A 21,034-nucleotide genomic window follows, 5' to 3' on the forward strand; every position below is an offset into this window, starting at 1 on the left:
ATATAATGAGTGTTAAAAACACTTGTAGCATGCGATTTTCATAAGGGGTTATGGCTGGAACACAAACACGCTTCAGCTTCGGCTTCGTCTGCATTACGATGGGCTCCCTTCGAGGTTGCTTTAAATGACATTTCTAATGTGACATTTATAAAATGGCACTTTTGTCATTAGCAGCTGGTATTTTTTCTCAGAAGTAGCTTACGCAGGCTATAATAACCAATGGGAATTCCTCCAAAAGTAAATGTATTTTGATTGTTGACTTTTTTTTACAGCTGTTGAGCTGTCAGACAAATCAAATGTTCAGCAAATCTGAACTAGAGCTTCCGTTTAAAGTCACATTACGTAACATTACGTTCTTTTTCTTACGATTGTCAAACGCAACATGAAGTAAAAGCTTCATTGTGATAGCGTGCATTGAATTCCTATGGCTGAACTTGTAAACGTCAGGCGAAGCCGAAGCTGAAGCGTGTTTGTGTTGCAGCCATTAGACTACTGTAGAGTTTGGGAAAAAGAGCTGGAGGAACTTCTAAGAACTCAGTTTTTTCAATTTTAAACCTTTAAATATGTTTATCTCATTACTGCATACTCATAACTCAGATGATTTTCAAATGATTGACTTGAAATTTTGAATATGTAAATTTTGGAAAATGTGTACTTTTTTTTGGGAAGTGAATATAGGTGAATGCTTTTTAGGCAATTTTTTCACTTTTTACTGTAGAAGTTCACCATTTAATACCCGTGTTGTTTGTCATTCTATAAATAGTACAGTAGAAAATTCCCAAGAAAACCCATCGGCAGTAGCCAGATTTGCATTTAAAAATTGGTACAACTGAAAGAAGACCTGTCAGAATATTAACTAAAAAAAAAACAAAAATAGAAGAAAGTTTTGTAAAAACCAAAAGTTATAAGAAACTTCAGCAAAAAACTAACTTAAACTAATAAAATAGACAATTTTCAAAAAGAAATGGTAAGAAGACATATGGAAATTGAGATTCTATAAAAAAAAGTTCATTTAACAATTGCAATTTTGACATAAAATAAAAACTTCAAGAAGGGGGTTTGTTCGTAGACTATATTAACATGTTGAGTTAAAGGGAGCTTGAAGATCGCCTCAATTGTTTATATACCGAGTTGAAATGAACTTGATTTGACTCGATTCCGGTCGGTGATCGGAGTCGATTCAAAATTTGTGAAGAAAAACCTGTGTGTAGAAGTTGATTTTACAAATAATGCATTATGGTCTGTTTATTTGCATGTTTGTGTACAAATAATAGTTTTATTTTAATCAAATTAAAAACAAAATACATATGAAGTAGGTAGCACATTTTTATGTGTTGCTGAACTATTCAGTTCTTCATTGTTTAACACGAATCAAACTATCTCACTTGCACTTCATAAGAAACATCGAACCACCATTTGCATTTTAGTAAGTGCTGTCAAACTTAATCATTTTTAAATCTTCTTCTGCGGTGGAAACACCAAAAAGATTTATTTAATCTAAACTGAGATAAACCTTTGGTGGAAACATAGCTAAACTTATTTATCTTTTCTTTTGTTTTCTCTTGCAAAATAAGCCCAGTTAGTCCATTTTCATTAACAAAACTAAATAATATCAACAGATTGATTTTTTTTCGCATATGGAAAACACATGATTTCAAGTGCACAACTACTCAACGAACACAGCCGTCGAGATACAAATGCAATATCAATCGTACCAACATTTGAGAACGAAATCAAATAAGATCCATTCGAGACTCGTATAAATGTCAAAAACCCATCCGTAGTAGGATTCTACTTTAACTTTTATCGGTAGTATTCATACTGCGGATATTGTTTTTGTTATTCGTGTAAAATTCTACTATACTATTGATAGATTTTCCAACAAAACACGGGTTACGTATGATTAAAAAACTACACGGTCTTTGAGTCTGTCTGTGGACCCTTAAAAAATGGAGACGTCATCGCAAAAACGCCAAAGTATTTTTTAAAAAAATCTCAGAAAAGCCTTAGTCAAAGTAATGTTGATTATCGGTGTAAACTCAGTCTTAATCATAGCCCCACTCTTGGATTTAAGTAGCCAATTTAAGTCAACATAATGTGAAGTTATGTGTTCCAACACCCAACACTACGACAGGTTTTTTTAATTTTCAGCGGACTTTAATTGCTGCTTTGTTTGAACCTTTTAGATGTTGGAGAAGTTGATTCAACTCCAAACGCAAAATACGTCATAGTGAGATTTACTATACGTGTAATTGTTGCGAAAGTCGGGGAATAGATGAATTCCGAACAGCAGCACAATTTTTGACAGATGGACGGACTTCATTATGATGATGAAAACGGGCAGGTTCAGGTGACATAAGGGACTTGAAAGTAAGGCAAGTTTCTAGTATCTGATTGGAGAGCTGCCAAAAATTTGCCGCACAATTAATTCAACTTTATTGGAAAATTAGTCAAGAAAAATCTCCCGAACTATCAAGTCAAGTCTACTTCTGTCAAAATGACCACGATCACGTCTTTTCATTGAACTGAAAGCTGAACTTTATTACTCTATAAATTACATATTTATTTCCTGCACAGCTTAATTTTATGTTTTCTGTAAAAGAGATCCTTGTAAATTTGACAAAGATTTAAGTAATATTTCTTTACAGTACTAAATAAAAATCGTAATAGATTTGTAGCTTGCCTCAGAAGTGTTTTATAGACAATAATGTTTTTAGTAGTTTTTGTACTATGAACTTAGTAGAGGTTTGTAAAGTAAAGTTCTAAATTTGAAACTCATGACACTTGAAAAACTAACTAGTAAAAAAAATAAACTAGGTGGCGCAACAGTCCATGAAGAACCAGGGCCTAGTGACATACATATTGTTGTCAGAGATGGAAGTGAACTAGTTTAAATGCCGAATACGAACGGCTAATTTGAGAAAGCACTTTTCATGACAAGAATTACTTTTGGAGGATTTGTCAATTCCTCGCAAGACCCGTAAGAAAAGTTTGGTGGCACCGGCAGTGATTGAACCCAAGACCCCTTGCATAACAGTCCAACGCACTAACCATCACGCTTCGCTTACAACTAACTAGTTGCCTTGGTCAAAATTCACGTTAAAAAATTTAAGTTGACTGCAAGTGAAGTCCCTTATGTTGTCTGAACCTGCCCAACATAGGTAATTTTTGTATTCTCATCAAATTTCTTCACAATTTATCGTGAATGCCAAACATTCAACTGCTTATATCAAATTTCAAATGACACCAGAAGTTTGACAGATGTCAAATGGTAATGCTACCAACTTAAAACCACGAAATAAATAAAATTACTTAATTTGAAGTTGGCAGTACCCGTGGCATGATGGTTAGTGCGTTGGACTGTCATGCCAGAGGTCTTGGGTTCGATCCCTGCCTATGCCATCTAAAGTCTTTTCACGGGTACTGCCTCTTGCGAGGAATTGACAAATTCTCCAAGAGTAACTCTTGTCATGAAAAAGTGCTTTCTCAAATTAGCCGTTCGGATTCGGCATATAAACTGTAGGTCCCCTCCATTCCTGACAACATTACTCGCACACAGGAATGGTTGAGAGTTGTAAGTCACTAGGCCCAGGTTTTCAAAGGACTGTTGCGCCACCCAATTTATTTATTTTTATTTATAATTTGAAGTTAGCTTTTATTTATTAATTTTCGTTATTAAACTGACTTGTACTTTGACTTGACTTTATTGCAATTTTATTATGTTTTTTCTTCACTCGAAAAATCAGCTCTATGAACAAGCTCTTGATCTTTTAACAATTATCATAAAAGAAAACTGCAACTAAATGTCAGTGCAGTTTAATTTGATTGGCTAATTAAAAAGTAGACTGCACGTCTAAAGTGGTTTGCTAAACAATGTTTTAAGTGTTTTTATAGATATAAAGTTAAAAGTACAATTATTCATTTCATGTGCTGAATTTTAAAATAATTATTAGAATTATGACGAAAGCATTGATCATTTGAAATGCGCTTTGAAGTCAAGTCAAAGAAAAAGAAAATTTATTTGTTGCTTTGACAGCAAAGACAATAGCTGCGGCCGGCGCGCCGGCGGCGTCGAGACTTTGTCGTTGTTAAGTAGGAGCATGCATTGAATTTATTTTTAACTTTATATCTATCTATACATCAAAATACAACACGAGAATCAATTAATTGTCATTTTTCATGCAATCGAATGATAGAAGAATATTTCAAAATGTGTTGTTGATTGGTGTTTAATTTATTAAGAATTTTTTCAATTTTTATGATATCGAAGGTTTCTATATGTTTACAAGTATCTATATTGAAATTTATTATGAATTACAAAACTGCACGCTTCGATGTTGCCTAACAAGACAAGATAAGTTAAAGTGTTATGAAGTAAAGTTTTAAGTAAACAATTTTGCTTTGTTTTCATAATAAATTATTAACTTTTTCAGTAAGATAGGTTTTCGAATGAGCTTGGACTTTAAATAAATTCAAATTTTGTACTTAAAATTCCCAGATATTATGTCTGTTTTTATTTAAATACAACATTTTCATGATTCCCTTAACCCCCCCCCCCCCCCCCCACCCCTCTTAACAATTTTATTTAAGTCTCTGGAATTAATAGTAAAAATAAACCCAAAAATCTACCACTTATTTTATTTAATTCAAACATTTCAATAAAAGAAACAAACAGGTCTATTTCATTATGACGTCTGTCCATAATATGTTCTTTTATTTGGGCCTATTCCTTTATTTGGAATGTCTACAAGAACTACGAAAGGAAAGCTTACACAGTAGTTTTAGATATTACAGAAGAAAAATGTCCCAAATGTCTTAAAATCGTCACAAACGTCATTTTCAGCTATTATCACTTATTAGAGAACTTTTGAAACTGTCAGATGTCAGATGTCGTTGTTCTTGTTTTAGCCACCTGACAATTTGTTCATTGTGATAAATAGAATCAGCTTCTCAATTTGACATAAAGTTGTACACTTTGTCAAAAATCTGCTGAGTGAACAGACAATTTTTCTTAAAAAGTTATTTTGTTACTTTCAGAACACTTTTTGTACGACAGTATTGTTGGATCTGATAATTATACGAACTTACCTTGATTTTAGAAAGAGAACAAAACCTATCCATACCAAATTCGAACGCGCCTTAAAAATGTTAGACTAACATTATCAAATAGGTCCAATAATGTGTCCTTTAAAAACCATGTTCGTAAAGGTTTTTGTATTGAGATTGATTTGTCATTTTTTAGCTTACATCAACAGAACAGAACTACAGTATTTGAAAAATGTATAAATCGTTTATATATTTATATTTATTTTTTCTTGAGTTGTATTCATTATTTATAATTTGAAATTTAAATGTGTTTATATATGACAAGCAATTCATCATTTAATCAATTATAAGAATTATTTCAAAACAAAGAGATCCAAGTGTATTTGTTACAACAACTTGGGTCAACAAAAAGTTCGTAATATTTATTTGAACTTTGATAAAATGTCTGGCTTTATAAAAATAAAGACTTTGATTGTTTGCAAATGTCTAATCCCTTCACACACTTATTCAAATAATTTTTTAATAAGCTAAAATTGCAATGAAAAATTGCATCAATCAACAAAGGCTTGTCAAATGACTCCATTTACGATATTTGTATTAAATATTGCAAACAAAAAAACAACAACTGTCACTTGTTGACATAATGACAGATAAATTAGCATTTGATGTTGACATTTACTTTATGAATATTTTAAATTAGTTCATAACATTTGCTTTAAAAGGAAAAAAAAAACAAAACAAAATTAGTTTAAAAGGAATCAAAATTCAATTCTAAGAAAACTTTGAAAAAATAAAAAAAAAACACCGCATTTTAACATAAACTTCAAAGGTTTTATTATTAGGAATTGGGACTGTTTGTTTTTATTGGAAAAGACGAGAGAACAACTCAAAGTATCAACAAAATTGGGTCCAAATAAAATGAATACAAACAAAACTAAAATATTTTCGATATAAAAACAGAGAAAGTTTGAATTTATGGGTTTATAAATGATTGTTTACCTACTTTTAGCTTTATTTTATGGACTTTGAGTATGGATGTATTTCTTACTAAAAATTAATTGTTTATTCATAGGTTTTTTTTTGCTTTTGTTATTGTTGATCATTTTGAAACTTCAAACGTAAACAAACTGAAGGAAGTGTGTATTTTAAAAATCATAACAATATACTTATAAGGTTTGATTTAATACGCATATTAATGTTTTTCTTCCAGTTAAAGATTTTTACGTTAAAGCAAATTGGATACGTGTAATGTTTGACTCAATGAAACTTTTTTACAAATGTCAACATATCCTTATGTCGTTTTTATTACAAATGTCAAAATCGTTGACATTTACATTTGTCGTTATTGGCTTTCTTGGAAATGTGAATTTCAATAAACCTTGAAGATGTTAAAAAATAATTTCAACTTTTAGCTGTTCCACGTAAAACACTAACAAAAAGATATAAGTATACACATTTTATCTCAGATTGAACACTGCCATTCTGACACTAAAAGATTTTATCATTTTTTTTTTAACATTTATAAACTCATCCTAAAGTCAGTGTAACCTTAGACTAAAAATCCATTTTTGTCAGCATTTTAAAAGATCGTGGAAACCAGTTCTAAAGAGGAGGGTACGTTCAATAGACAAAATATTGAGAAGTTCTATAAAATGTGCATTCAAAGTAACTGAGAGTCCTCTCAACTGACATTTTTTGAAGGGATGCCATAATAAGAAAGATACTCAGATTACATGCTTTTATTTAAGGAGTTGTACAAACTATTACAACAACAAATTCTTATTACTTTTCCTTAACAAGATTCAAACATCTAAGTAAGCTTTAGTAATATTTTGACATGTCTGGAATGTCAAGATGGCAGGCATTTCGATAATGTGTCAAATGTCATGTTGGACAAACTTAGAAATCTTATTAAAACATGTATGAGCCTCAATTGTTTAAAGGACTGTTAGTTCGCCCATGTAGACAAGATAATAAAACCCCTTTTAAGTTCTGTTTTGTTAATGAATCTGCATAACTTGTTTTTAAAACTCTATACCTTTTATGCATACAAATCGTAAGTAGGTAGGGTATCATAAAAGTCATCTTCACTCAACTTGAAATCGACTAGCAACAAAAAAAAAAACGCACCGAAATATTATACCTTCTTCTATAATATTCTTTTTATTATTTTCCACTTAAGTGACGTTGACGTTTATGAGATGACAATAAGGTTAACTTAGTTCATTGTCAACAAGTATACCACTTGTCTACCGATCGTTGAACTTCGCATAACTGCGTTCACAACAATTAAATAGTAGCTAGGTATATTTTTCCATAGTGTACTCAGCTCTTTTTTCTTTTTTTTTTTTTAATATCGCACTGCAAAGAATTGTTAAGTGCGCAAAAAAAAAATCGAACAGAGCGACGAGCGACGTTAAAAATGAAAAAGACAGAAAAAGATGCAATGCACAAAAGCGTATACTATTGTTCGCCAGTTGACGTTGGCGTTTGCGTTGGTTGTCGACTGACTTACCGCTAATCTACTGGTATATGGAAATAATAGTAGGGTAGGTTCTCCAAACAAAGATCCATACAAATCGTAAGCAGTTATTACAAACCTACCCACATAAGTTTTTTTTTTTAATTTTTATGATAAGACCATTAAAAATTACTTCATACAACAATTTAATTGGAATGTTTGTATAAATATTTATAAATGGGATTCTTCAATAAAAAAAGAAACTCTCAACAACAATAATGCAAATGAACATTATTGAAAACAGAAACAGACGAGTGCAGAAGCAGATACAGAATTCTTTCTGAAGATGGCAAGTTTCTCTTCAATTGCTTGATATTGTTTAGTATATTATTATCTTCTTCAATCAGCGGCAATTTAATAGTTTTAGCACGTTCCTTCCATCATCGGGCATAATATTGGTACTGGTATTGTGCTGTGCTGGACGCACTGGGACTGGGTAAAAATAAAATGACAAGAAAGTTTGCCAATTTGTTGGGGAAGTATTTTTACTGATAAAAGATCTCTAAGCGTCTATCATTCCCTTTTCAATATGATGGATGGCAAAAGCTATCAAGAACATCAAGATTCGCAGGGAGGTTCTTTGTTCTTAATAGCTAACTATAAAAAATTAACTTTTCAAAATAAAGATTGCCTCAACATTAACTATGTGAAGTGTTAAAGATTGCTATTTGAAACAAACAATAGAATTCATAGTTACGTTATCATCGATTTTATTTTAGTATAGCGGAAGCCTTAAAAACTACATTCAAATATTTCAGGAAAACATTTTTTTAAAACCGACGGACTTAAAGGTAAGACAAGTTTTTAGTCAACTGCCAAAAAATGACCTTAAAATTAAGAAAACTTAAATGGAAGGAAACTGGAAAGTAAGACAAGAAAAATGTCCATTACTATTAAGTCAAATCTTCTAACGTCAAACTGTCAGCTGATCATGTTTTTATATATAAATTAAACTTGAACTTCATGTTTGATAGCTCTATGAAACTTGGAAACTATATTGGAAAGTGGACTGGAAAGTTAGACAGGAAAAATTTAATATAATATCAAGTGAAGTATTCTATCTGACAGAACAGCTAGTTCAAAGGTTGAATTGTAAATTTTCTTTCACAACAATTTTGGACCTCGAAATCAAAAGTTTTGTCTGATTTCTTTGAACTCGTATCTTGTTTCTAAGAATTCATATATACCCTATCCATTGATGTTGTGTGAACCTGCCTAATGTTGCTATTTTTACTAACTGCCAACTGTCGAATCAATTTTGTTTATAGTTATCAACATTTTGCGGTACCTTTGAACATAATATCTTTTATCTTTCAAGTAACAATAATCCTTATTTCCTTAAGGACTTCCAGGTTGGGGGTTGTGCCGTCGTCGGGGTGACTTCCTGACCACTTAAAAAATACCTTGGTTGCGAAGCACCAACAAGCCTCGGATACGGACGGATTAACTGTTAAAAAACCCAAGCAAACGAAATAAGAACAACGAACTTCGGATCTGTACGTGGAATGTTAGGTCCCTTAACAGACCACGTGCAGCCGAACAATTAGCGGAAGCCCGAAACTGCTACAAGGCAGATATTACCGCCATCCAAGAAGTGCGAGGGGATGGACCGGAAAAAGAAAAGACTGCGATGTATACGGCGGTGAATGCTGCCAAGAACAAAGATAGCGTCTATTTGGGTGTGGATTTTTGTTCGAACTAGACTCAGGCAAAAAGTCTTGAGTTTCAACAGTGTGAGCGAGCGCATCACGACAATCCACATCAAGGCTTAAACCGCCAACATAAGCCTTATACTCGCGCATACCCCAACAGAGGAAAATGATAAAGACACCAAAGACAAATTCTTCGAGCTCTTGAACAAGACGTATGAGCAGTGCCCTGGCTATGACATTAAAATGATCTTAGGAGATTTTAACGCCAAGCTAGGAAGAGAAGGCATCTTTGGTGGAGCAATTGGGAGATACAGCCTGCACGACATCACCTCCGACAACGGATGCAGGCTGATCGATTTCGCTGAGGGGCGAGACGTTCTGGTAGCTAGTATACAGTTCACACAGCTTAATATCCATAAGGGGACAAGGAAATCTCCTGATCAATCAACTGTCAACCAAATTGACCACATTGCGATCAACACACGACACTTCTCCAGTGTACAGGATGTCCGAACATCCCGGGGGGCCAACATTGACTTGGACCACTACTACGTTGTAGCCAAGGTACGGCTACGGATATCCAGATCCAAGCCAAAACCAGGAAGTTCTGTGAAAAGTTTCGAAGTCAGATGGCTACAATCGCAAGAGACTGCCATGTACTTTTCCCATCGAGTCTATAAGGAGTCCTATGCTGCCTACATTAAGTATTGAAAACCAGTGGCAACATTGCCTTGCAGCCATCAAAGATGCCGCCTCTTAAGAGCAAGGTTTCACACGACCACAACAGCGACACCCCTGGTTTGACGACGAATGCCGGCAAGTGCACTCAGCGAAACAAGAAGAATACAAAACGGCGCTTCACAGAACGACCTGAGCTGCTCGCGAGCTTTACAAGCAGAAGAGGAGAGAGGAACACCGGCTTCTTAGATTAAAAAAAAAGAGAATGAGAAGCGCGCGAGGGATGTCACAACAGGAACGAGGTTCGTAAATTTAACCAAAAGGTAAAACAAACCTTCCAAGGGTACCAGCCACGAACCGAAGCCTGTAAAGACGATCATCGTAGTAGAACCGCAGTCTATGTTGAGAATATGGAAAGACCAGTTCTCCAAATTATATAACGGCGATGACGAACTGAATTCTGCTGTAAGGGAGATAGAACCACTCAACCAAGGCTGGCGCTGAGGCCTGGACCCTGTCAAAGAAAGATGAGACCGTCTTAGGATGCTTCGAGAGAAATATTTGTCGGGTGATTTTTGGTCCCGTACGCATAAATGGAGAATGGACGAGAAGATATAACGACGAAATGTACGGGCTGTGCATCGATACTGACCTAGTTAACAGAATTAAAGTCCAACGTAGGTAGGCTAGGTCATGTAGAGCGAATGGACATATCAACGCTCTAGCCCGAAAGATCTTCGAATCCAATCCCGAGGAACGGCGCAGTAGAGGAAGACCGCGACTCAGGCGGCGCACTCAGGTGGGTGAAGACCTCAACCAACTTGGCGTGCGAAACTGGAAACAGCTAGCTAGGAAACTAGCTGGCTGGAGACTTATCTTGGTTGAGGCCCGGATCCACCCCGGACTGTAGCGCCACCTTAAGTAAGTAAGACAGAAATAATCAATGAAATTGATCTGTGTCACGTGCCATTACAAAGCGAAAGCCAAATAGGTGTCACAACAAAAATATAAGAGTCATTTGTCAACGAGTATGACGTTTCTGTCATTTTTCAAAAAAAAAAAAAACATTGGACAGGTACGCAAGTTTCTAGCATCTGATTGGCCAGTTGCCAATTGACTTTCAATAAAGTCAACTTTATTGGAAAATAGACTGAAAAGTTTGTCAAGAAAACTTTCAGTAAATATCAAGTCAATTCCACTTATGTCAAAATGACGGCTAATCATGATTTTTTAATTAATTAAGAGCTGAACTTCATTTACTTTTTATTTATTTTCTGCTCAATTAATTTGTATGTTTTATTTAGAAGAGTTCATTACGACTTCCGAAAAAAACAAGAGAAAGTAGGAAAATTTAAACATGGTTATTATTAAGGTGGTTCTTATTAAAAATTCATCAATCGAATTTATCGAAATTACAAAAATTAACAATCATAAGAGTGTATAGCCTTCCATTTCAGATCTTAGAATAAAATGTCACTTTTGTATTGTATAACTCTATAGTTTTTCTTTTAAATTTATCCTGCATCAAAATTAAAACAAACACACCTTTTGACAAATTTAGCTCTGAACAGATAATGGGATGCTTTCACTCAGTCTAAGTGGCAGCGTTCGGCAAATTACCCAAACGAATCATGCTTGGTAAAAGTTATTTTTGTATGGTAAACTTAAATCGGAAGATGTAAAAGTAAAAAACAAATGATTTTTTATTTGTTTCTCTGCTTAATATTTTAATGTGCAACAATATTGTTTCCTGCGATTGTACTGAATCTGTCTATTCACTCAATTTAATTGCGAAGTCACCAAAAACATAACATTTTTGACAGTTTTCAATGACACTTCGGAATTATTTTCGAGATGACTTATTTTGAAGTCAAATCATTTTATCTCGAGAATACTTGATGAAAATAAGTGAGAGTGAAAAATAATGAAATGTCAATATGCGTCACCTCAAAAGAATAAATTGTGGACAATGTCAGAGAGATTAATGTTTCATAAAAATCCATAAGGTCACTGATTTAACTAAAATTTATTTATGTTAATTAGTTCAGTAAAAATGTTAAATTAAATAAAAGTCTTTAAACCATCATCTTCGTTTTTGTTTTAAAGCAGCTGATAAAATGTTTAATGTCAAAACGGAACTAAACAATTTTTCTACGTGAGATAAGTAACGTCTTTTTAATTTTGTTATAAGTTCATCAAAATGTATTTCATTGATTTATTAACGGTATCACGATGACTCTATTATTTCATTATGTCATGATTTAAATTGAATTATATGTTCATGGACATATTAAAAATCTGCCAGGTTCAAAAACAAATAATATAATCTGAAAACAAAAGCCGAAGCCGCTCATTTTCTAAGTGTAGTGATAGTGTGATTCAAAACGCGTCAGAATTTAATTTTTATTACGAAATTTAGACTTGACAACACAAAAGTCAAGTACAAGGGTGTCGATTGTGCCAAAGAAGCTTTAGGGGTGATTCGTTGCTCTGGATTTTTTTTTCTATTAAATCAACTTCCTAGCGCATGCAAAATAATCAAAGCTGTCAAAGCGTCATCGTCATATTTTATACGATTACTTTAATGTAAATATAATATGATAGTGAAAATTGCAATTTAATTATTAGCGCGATGCAAACTGTGATAAGAGAAGAAACAAAATACAAAAAGTTTAAAATTTCTTTTTTATTTTTTGTTTCTTATATTTTTATATAAATTCCCATTTATGTAGAGCCATTTGTATTTGCAATGCAAATGTTTTTCAATTTAAAATTCACGTGGAAAATGCATGCAATAGTTTTTTTTTCTCTTTAATTTTGTTTTGGTTTCATAAAAAGAATTTGATATTTTTTGTTTACTATTTCGATTTGAATGATTTTATTTTTCGAAATGGTTTTTGTTTTGTGGAGTGATTATTGCAAAAGAAATATATAAAAATGTTTATGGATTAGAGCTGAGTCAGAAAAGGAAAAACAACTGTAAACATACATATAAATAATGAACGCATCCAATAAACAAAATATAATTTATACTTTAATTAATTACCTACCGAACTTTGTGTAATATTTGCAGTTTAATTAGTTTTCCTAACTTTCAATACAATAGCCAGGAAATTTGAATTAGTCATCGATTAAATAAAACGATTGTTTTTTTCAGGAAAACCCCATCGCGTGGAGAGATTTTAATTGTTAAATTATTAGCTAAATTCATGACATAATTTATAACATCTTCTCTCGATGTTATGATCAAAAAATAAAGAAATTTATTTTAAAGATCTGTTCGCTTTTAAATGAAAATATTTTTTTTTGACAGTGAAAAATGTTTCCTATTTCGTGTAATAAATGATTACACTATAATTTATTATTACGAACAGTTAATAAATTTCATTTCATGCGTAAAATTCATACACAGTCCATGATTTTACGACATGAAACCTTACCATTCAATTTTTAAGAGTTTCTGATTTTTCCGCTGTCATGTTAACTTTTTTTTATTGACACACGAGAATTTGAAACCGAAAGTTCAGATGTCAATATGCATATACGGATTTAAGTACGTATTTAAACCTCTTTGAAATCCGCTGTATAAGATCTGTTTTGAGTTTGAAGTTTGATTACATGTGATAGCAAGGAATTAAGGTGCTGAACGTACCCAATAATACACGTTACCTACTTAAGCTCCTGTCACAACTTTAAAAATTTTGTAGGAGAAACAAACTGACACAATAAAGCAGTATTCACATGAGAGCGAACAACGAACGACGAATGAATTACAAAATGTGAGTTTATGTACGTTCCAAGACATATTTCCACAAAAATTCTTAACAAAACTATTTGATTAACGATGCATACTTTTACTGTTCAATATCATATATTAATAAATTTAAGAACACAAATTTATTCGTCGCTAAAAATATTGTAGTTGATACGAACTGTCAAACTTTATTCGCGTTCCACATTATCCACACTCGCAACGAATACAATAATCGCGCGTCTTAACCTAAAAAAATCATTCTTGTTTTGGTTTCGGTTGTGAATGGTATTTATTCGCTGCGAATTAAAAACTCTCATGTGAAAGAAATGTCAAAATCGACGAATATTTGTTCATTCGTTGGTCGTTAGTCGTGCTCATGTGAATAGTGATTAACTTTAACATCAACTGTTTCAGCAACGATAACTTTGGATTTAAAAGTCATGTGAAATAAATCAAAACGTCAACAGCGCTTTTGACAGCATCAAATTGAATCAACAAAATAGATTAGAAAGTTGCAAATGTAAATGCAATTTGCTTGGCGTCAATAAGACTGTTTCAGACATTTCTAGAGGAGTGAGGACGAAATGCTCTCAGAGAGAAAGCAAACTGCCAAAATGTCTGGAACGGTTTCAGCAGCAATCTACACGAGTTTGGACTATTCACATTTACCAAAACTAAAATGAAAATAAAAGTATCACTTGGGCACCTTAGTCGATAGTTTTTTTTCTTTTGTCATTACTTGCGGTGAACGTCAAATCGACTTTGACAGCCAGCCCAAAAATTGCCAGAAGAAATTTCTCGGACTAAATCTGGCAAAAAGGGGAAATGTTTTACTCTTTGAAGTGTGGAATAACTTCGGACTAAAATTGATTAAAGGGCCTTGCATATGAGAGAGAACAACGAATGGACGAACAAACGTGATTTTACACATTTCAAAACGTCAATTTCGAACAAAAACACATTTAAATTGTAAGAAATCAATTGTAACTATTGTTAGGATAATAAAATTTGCATTTTGTTCTTTAAAACAGGACAATTTTGTAAAAACAGTTTGGTAGTAACGAATTGCAGTGTGGTTGCTATGAACTGTCAAATTCTATTCGCGTTCCACATACCATCCACATTGCAACGAATAAATTGTTGGCGCGCAACATAACCTCAACTTTATACCACTTTTGTTTTGTTTTTGTATGAAAGATCATGGTGGAGGAAAATATTGAGAAAAGGGTAATTCAATTCGTCGCTGTCTGCAAATAGAAATAAAGCTCACGTGAAAGAAAAGTCAAAATATGCGAACATCCACAGTTCGCAGTTCGTTGCTCATGTGCAAGATGCTTAAAACTTTCAGTCTGAAACTATTTGAAACTAGGTGTGGAACACACTGAATGATTTTATAGGACTTTTCGCCTTTTCGTACAAAAATTAATGTTAGTTAACATATTCTTACATTTTGATTTGATTGATAAACCCGAAAAGTTCGTCTTAAAAGTTGGAAGATATTGTACAGTGACATTGAATTCAGAGTTCAGGTCTAACGTTGATGTCAATTTCGATGTTTCTTCAAAACCTGTCAATTTTTCACAATTTACATACTAAGTCATAAGTTTTTTCAAAGTGAAAAACCAAGCAGAATAAAACCGAATTAAACAAACAGATCTCTTAATGTCAAAAGCTGAAAATCAATGTCGAACGCAGTTTTGTAAGAAGGTTAATTTAAGAAATACAAAATATAAGGTGCAAGTGTCATTAATAATCGTTTGATGGTTTGCGGTTAATTTATTGTTTAATTGAAAAAAGTATTTACTGTAAAAAATCTGTATTTTGTTCGTAATTAAAGAACAAAACAATAAGTAAACTAAAATATTCTTGCGACTTAACCGAACTCAAATCTTAAGAAAAAAAATGTTCGCATCTTTTTTAAAAACAAAACAAGTTGCAAATCTTTTGATGAAATCTTGTTAAAAATTAATGAACCTGATATTATTTATTAAATTTAACATACATTACAATTTTTATATGGGCGTGATTTTATTTATGAACTAAAATGTCTTAAGCAAGTTGAACGAGTAAAAAATTAATGAATATTGCAAACAATAACAATAATTTGTTCATCAGGTTTTAATAATATCTGACGTTGAATTGATTATGAAATATAAAGTACAAAAACATGTTAAAATGAAATATTTGTTTCTTCCAAATGCATTTACAATCCTATAATTTCAATATTGCAAAGAGATTTGGTTTTGAGTTTTATTTATTTCTATTTGTAAGTATGGAGAAATATTAACGTTGAAAAGTGTCTTCTAAGATTTAAGTGATCTATTTTTAGAAACACGAACAAAAAATAAATATACAACTATCTTTTACGCATAATTAAGAAAAGCTGGAAACTATAAGCATAAAATATGAATATAAAAACATTTTTGTTGTTTAAAACGAGATTTGGAAATAATATTAAAGTTTGAATCAACTTTCAATTTACTAAACAATTAATATTCTTGAATTTATACAAAGAACACAAATAAAAACATCAGTTTGGAACAAAGATTGACCTTGCGGGAACCCTTTGATAATATTTTTCAATAAAACACGACAATCATAAAGTGTAATAATGGCTGTAGCTGTTTTCAACCCAACCCATGCAATGACGCATGTAACTTTTACACAATTCAATTTCAGGTTAATCACATCTGATTATTTGTTTCTGAATGCGTCCATTAGAACTGTTTGATGCTTAGTTTGTTTTGTTAACCATCTTATGACAGTTAACTCAATAAATTTGAATTGCAAATATATTTTAAATTATTATATTATATATATATATATCGTTAAATTCTGAACATATATAAGGAACATGTTTTATGTTCATGTTTTCTTTGCAACTAATTAGGCCCCGATAACACGAAAACAAAGATCATCAGGCCAAGATGAATCAGGACAATAATTTCAATATAAAACATGAAAGTAAAATCTTACACACAAAAGATCAAAGTTCAATGAATTTAATCCAAAGACACAAAATATTATGACAAATAATTTAGAAATAGACTACAAAAAGAATTCAATCGTGATCACAAAAAATATTTGCCAGGCAACTCAATCAAAAAAGAAAATAAATATATTTCGTTGTGTTTTCTTTTTTTGATGAAACAAAGAATTTGTTTATAGGTATAATAATTTAGCCTTGTATTTTATAGTTGTCAAAATTGTATTCTTTGAAAAATTATGAGATTGGCCCCAATTTTCTGTTTAACTAGATCTAGAAAAGTTATTAATATTTTATTGAACTTTGAAACGAGGATATTTTATTTTGAAGATTGTCATTGTCAAAATGCACAAATATTTGTTTTTAAAAATAAATAGAATTCAAATTAATATTGTAAAGAATTTTATATAGTTTTAAGTCTGAAATTGTGAGGTATACATTATTTAAATTAGACAATTTCTCTTTTTCCAGGATGCGTTTATATTAACGAGCTTAAACAAACTGACATTTATGACAAGTTTAACAGAAAATTACAGAACATTGAAAATTCACAAGAAATTGAAGTTTCCAAACTGATTCAAAAGGTTTTTTTCCACTAAAGACCTGGTAAAAAGAATGCGGTCTAGCGGGACTAGAAACAATTTTGCAGATCACATTCCCTGTCTACAGAATTATAGGTTGTTGTTTAAACAAAAAGCGATCAATTCCAGCGATAAAAAATAGAACGCGACAATCAAATTTAAGTTGCAGATTTGTATAAAGAACGCGACGGTCAAACGTCAAAACAGAGAAAGCTCATTTTGTCACGAAAAACTCACATTCTTCTCAAAAATTCCTTACTTGTGCTATTTTTAAAGGACAATGGAGTTTTTTGGATTCAATAGCTGAAGTAATTTAAAAAAGCAAAGACAAAAAAATAGTTGCCTTGACTTATGGAACTGGATTGATAGAAATTCAGTTTGACGTTTAACCAGACCTTAAGAAGTTTTTGTTTGAATAGTCAGTGATGTGCGCAACTGTCAATAATGAAGCTAACATTTTTTGACATTTCACAAGTAAAAACTACGTCATTGTTAAAATGGAACTGTACAATCTTCATAAAGGCATTGAAATTTTTAAGTTCAATACAAAAATGCGATTGGTGCAACAAAACAAAAAAAAACGATGAAATTGCTAATTTGAAAGAATCATTTAAAGAACGTGTAGTTGCTAAAAATAAAACGGTACAATGTTTTTAAACGTATTAAAATTGTTAAGTTCAACACAAAAATGCAATGGTATCACAAAAAGACACAATTTTGACAGAATCGATTTAAAAAAAATTCTGCAAAATGTGTTCAGTATTGGCCTCTGAAATCTAGTGTTTTTAAAAACTACAGAATTTTTTTTTAAGAAACGAGAAAGGCAAGAAATATGTTATCTTCCACAAAGGAATTCATGGAAGTTTTCCAGGACATGCAATTTTTTCAATTCCCTCCTCTTGACAATGGACCCACACATTCATTGTTTTCCCTTTAAAAAAAACTAGTTTTTTTTTTTAAATAAAGTTAAGACTTCTAAATGGAAAACCCTGTACCTTTTGATTTAACAATGTCCTTTTAAAATAAATATGTTTATAATTCGACAGTATTGATTGGATACAAATTGACTTTAATGACAGATTGTGAAAATTATTTAAAATCCAAAAGAAATTTGAAGTTATCAAACTATGGCCAATAAACGAGCTTTAAAGTTGACAATTAAATGTTATATATAGGCTATTGAGATCACATAATTTAGAAATTGATCTGAAATGATGATTTTTCGCAACGTTTCTTCCAAATAAAAATCATTGTCAAACTGACGACGACGTTTTTCAAATATTTTGATTTATGGTTATCAGGTTTTTCATTGGTAAAAATAAATCAATTTATTTCTGAATAAAATCTCCTACAATTTCGTTTTATTCCATCACATAAAATAAATGTATTTACAATTGAAATGAAAGATGGAAAAATAATTATTTCCGCCAGTTTGACAGATGTGTTTGTGACTTTTTCGATTCAATAACTTTTCTAAAATATAGAAACTGAATCAGTCAAAACAAAATTATTTAAATTTGACAGCTACACCCATAAAAGTTCCAGTGAGAGTTAAAAACACGCACCCAAACATTAATTTACTACCTCGTTCTTACAATTACATCAACCATTCCTGTGTGAGTAATTGCAAGGATTAATTGGACTAAAAGCTGTTATGCCGAATCCGAATGGCTAGAAACACATGACAGGTCCGAAGCTTTAACCATCTTTCGTGTTCTATTGGCCTTAAAAATTATTTATATTTAAGGAAATCACAGAAACTCTAGACCGATCGAGGAAAAGTAAAATTCTTGTTTGCTTGAATGTATATATGTATATAATTTGTTAGAACCGAAATCAGTAAAAAGTTAATAGGCAGGTTCAGGCTACTTAAGGTACTTAAGTTAAGGCAAGTTTCTAGTATCTAATTGGAAAGCGGCCAAAAAATCGCTTTCCAATTAAGTCATCTTTATTATAAAATCGACTACAAAGTTAGTCAAGAATAATCTCTCTAACTATTAAGTCAAGTCTAATAATGTCAAAATGACAATTGATCGTGTTTTTTAAGTCAACTGAAAGCTGAACTTTATTACTCTATGATTAATTTATTATTGTGCAAAAAGTTTCCTTGTCAAATTGGAAAAGTAATAAGTAATATTTCTTTACAACACAAAATCCAAACGTGTGATGGATTTGAGCGTCCTAAGGAGTGTTTTGTAGAGAATAATGTTTTTTAATAGTTTTGTACACTGAACTAAAGATTGAGATTAGTGAAGTAAAGTTCCAAGTTTGCAATTTGTTACACTTTAAAAACTAACTAGCTGACTTATAGGCTTTTCACACCAAGTCCAAAGCCCCGTTTTCTGGAAATTATAGGTTTTGTCCGAAAACCTACATCGAAAACTCAAGTTTTCCCACACATTTTTGGTAAACCACAAGTTTTCGTAATTCACAAGTTTTAAAGTTTAACGAAACAAACAAACCTTTCAAAACATTCAGCGCTCAAATTAATGTAAACACAACAGCTCATGGCTGCTGTCAAAACAAATATTTCATTTTGAAATAAGTTTGGTCGTGGCAAGTAATATTATTTATACAATTTCCTTACAATTTAAGAATTATTGCTTTTTTTTTATTAACAGAATATGGAACAGAAAAAAAAAACAAAAAAGAAAACTTTGGGGAGCAGCAGAAAAAATTGCGGTAAAATTTGGCAACGTCGAGAATAAAAGCCCCAGTGACTATTTTCGGCACTGACGGTTCTTTTATGAACTTCCAGAGTTTCAAACGCTCTTTGTTAAGCGAGGAACCGGAATTCACAAAGGCCACTGGCGTAACAACCCCAAGGACGAAGAAGACTTGCTAATAGTTCGTGGGATGGCCAAAATATATGGCGATTCTGAAAGCACATTTGACCAACAGAAGCAATAGTCATAAGCTCTTCAGTTGAAATTCTTCTTCGAGACGAGCTAGTGTTACAGCCTTGTCTGCGCTGATATGCTGCTCTATGACAGCACAGGAAAGGATTACCGACATAAGGGTGTCGACGGCAAAGACAAATCCTTACGAGAATGTTTACATAAAGGAGTAAATCGAAAGTTCTGCGGATCATTCTGAAATGTTTTTTTCATCAATACCAAATTTGACAGCCGATGTTAAACAAATTTAAATGTCAAATGAAAACGTGTAAATGTTCGGTGTGAACGATTTTCAGGTTTTCGAAAACTTTGCCGAAAACACGGTTTTGGGTTTGGTGTAAAACGGCTATTTGTCAAAGAATGTACTTCACAACAAATGAAGGCCCTTATGTCGTCTGAACCTGCCCAATTCCTTATAAGATTGGTAAAAATCAAACCTATTTTTTTTAATTGATGTCAAAATGACAGTTCAGTTCAATTAAAAAAAAAAAATATTTTTGGCGGCTCTAGATCAAGAAAATCAAGAAACACCTTTAACAACCACGCAGAGAAATGCTTCCTTATTCATTTGAATATTAAAACAAACAGTTTCAGTTTAAAAAAAAAAAACATCATTTAAATCTATCAACACTCGCATAACAACAGAATAAATTTAAAACATCTTTTCCCAAAGAAAAAAGTCAATCCAACAGAATTCTCAAGCTTTTCTAATAGATACTTAATTTACCCAGTAGAAGTTACTCAAATAAAATAGGTTACATTTTTACAAAATGACACCGTGATGTAAGTTATAGTTTGCACCTGTTTAAAAAAAACGACCAGAGTAGGTACTAACAACTTGCACCCAAAGAGCAATTAAACCAGTTTTTGATTTTCTCAAAGCAACTAAAAGAAATAAATCCCACATTTTGTTGCAATT

General features: G+C 32.0%; 1 protein-coding gene across 3 annotated transcripts in view; it reads right to left on the minus strand.

Moving 5' to 3' along the window:
• LOC129949659 (ubiquitin-conjugating enzyme E2 W) overlaps window positions 1-21,034 on the minus strand; it is a 54,835-nt gene that overhangs the window by 10,259 nt on the left and 23,542 nt on the right. The gene's annotated exons all lie outside the window — the stretch shown is intronic.

The sequence above is a fragment of the Eupeodes corollae genome, chromosome 3, assembly GCF_945859685.1.
Source record: "Eupeodes corollae chromosome 3, idEupCoro1.1, whole genome shotgun sequence".
Lineage (NCBI taxonomy): Eukaryota > Metazoa > Arthropoda > Insecta > Diptera > Syrphidae > Eupeodes > Eupeodes corollae.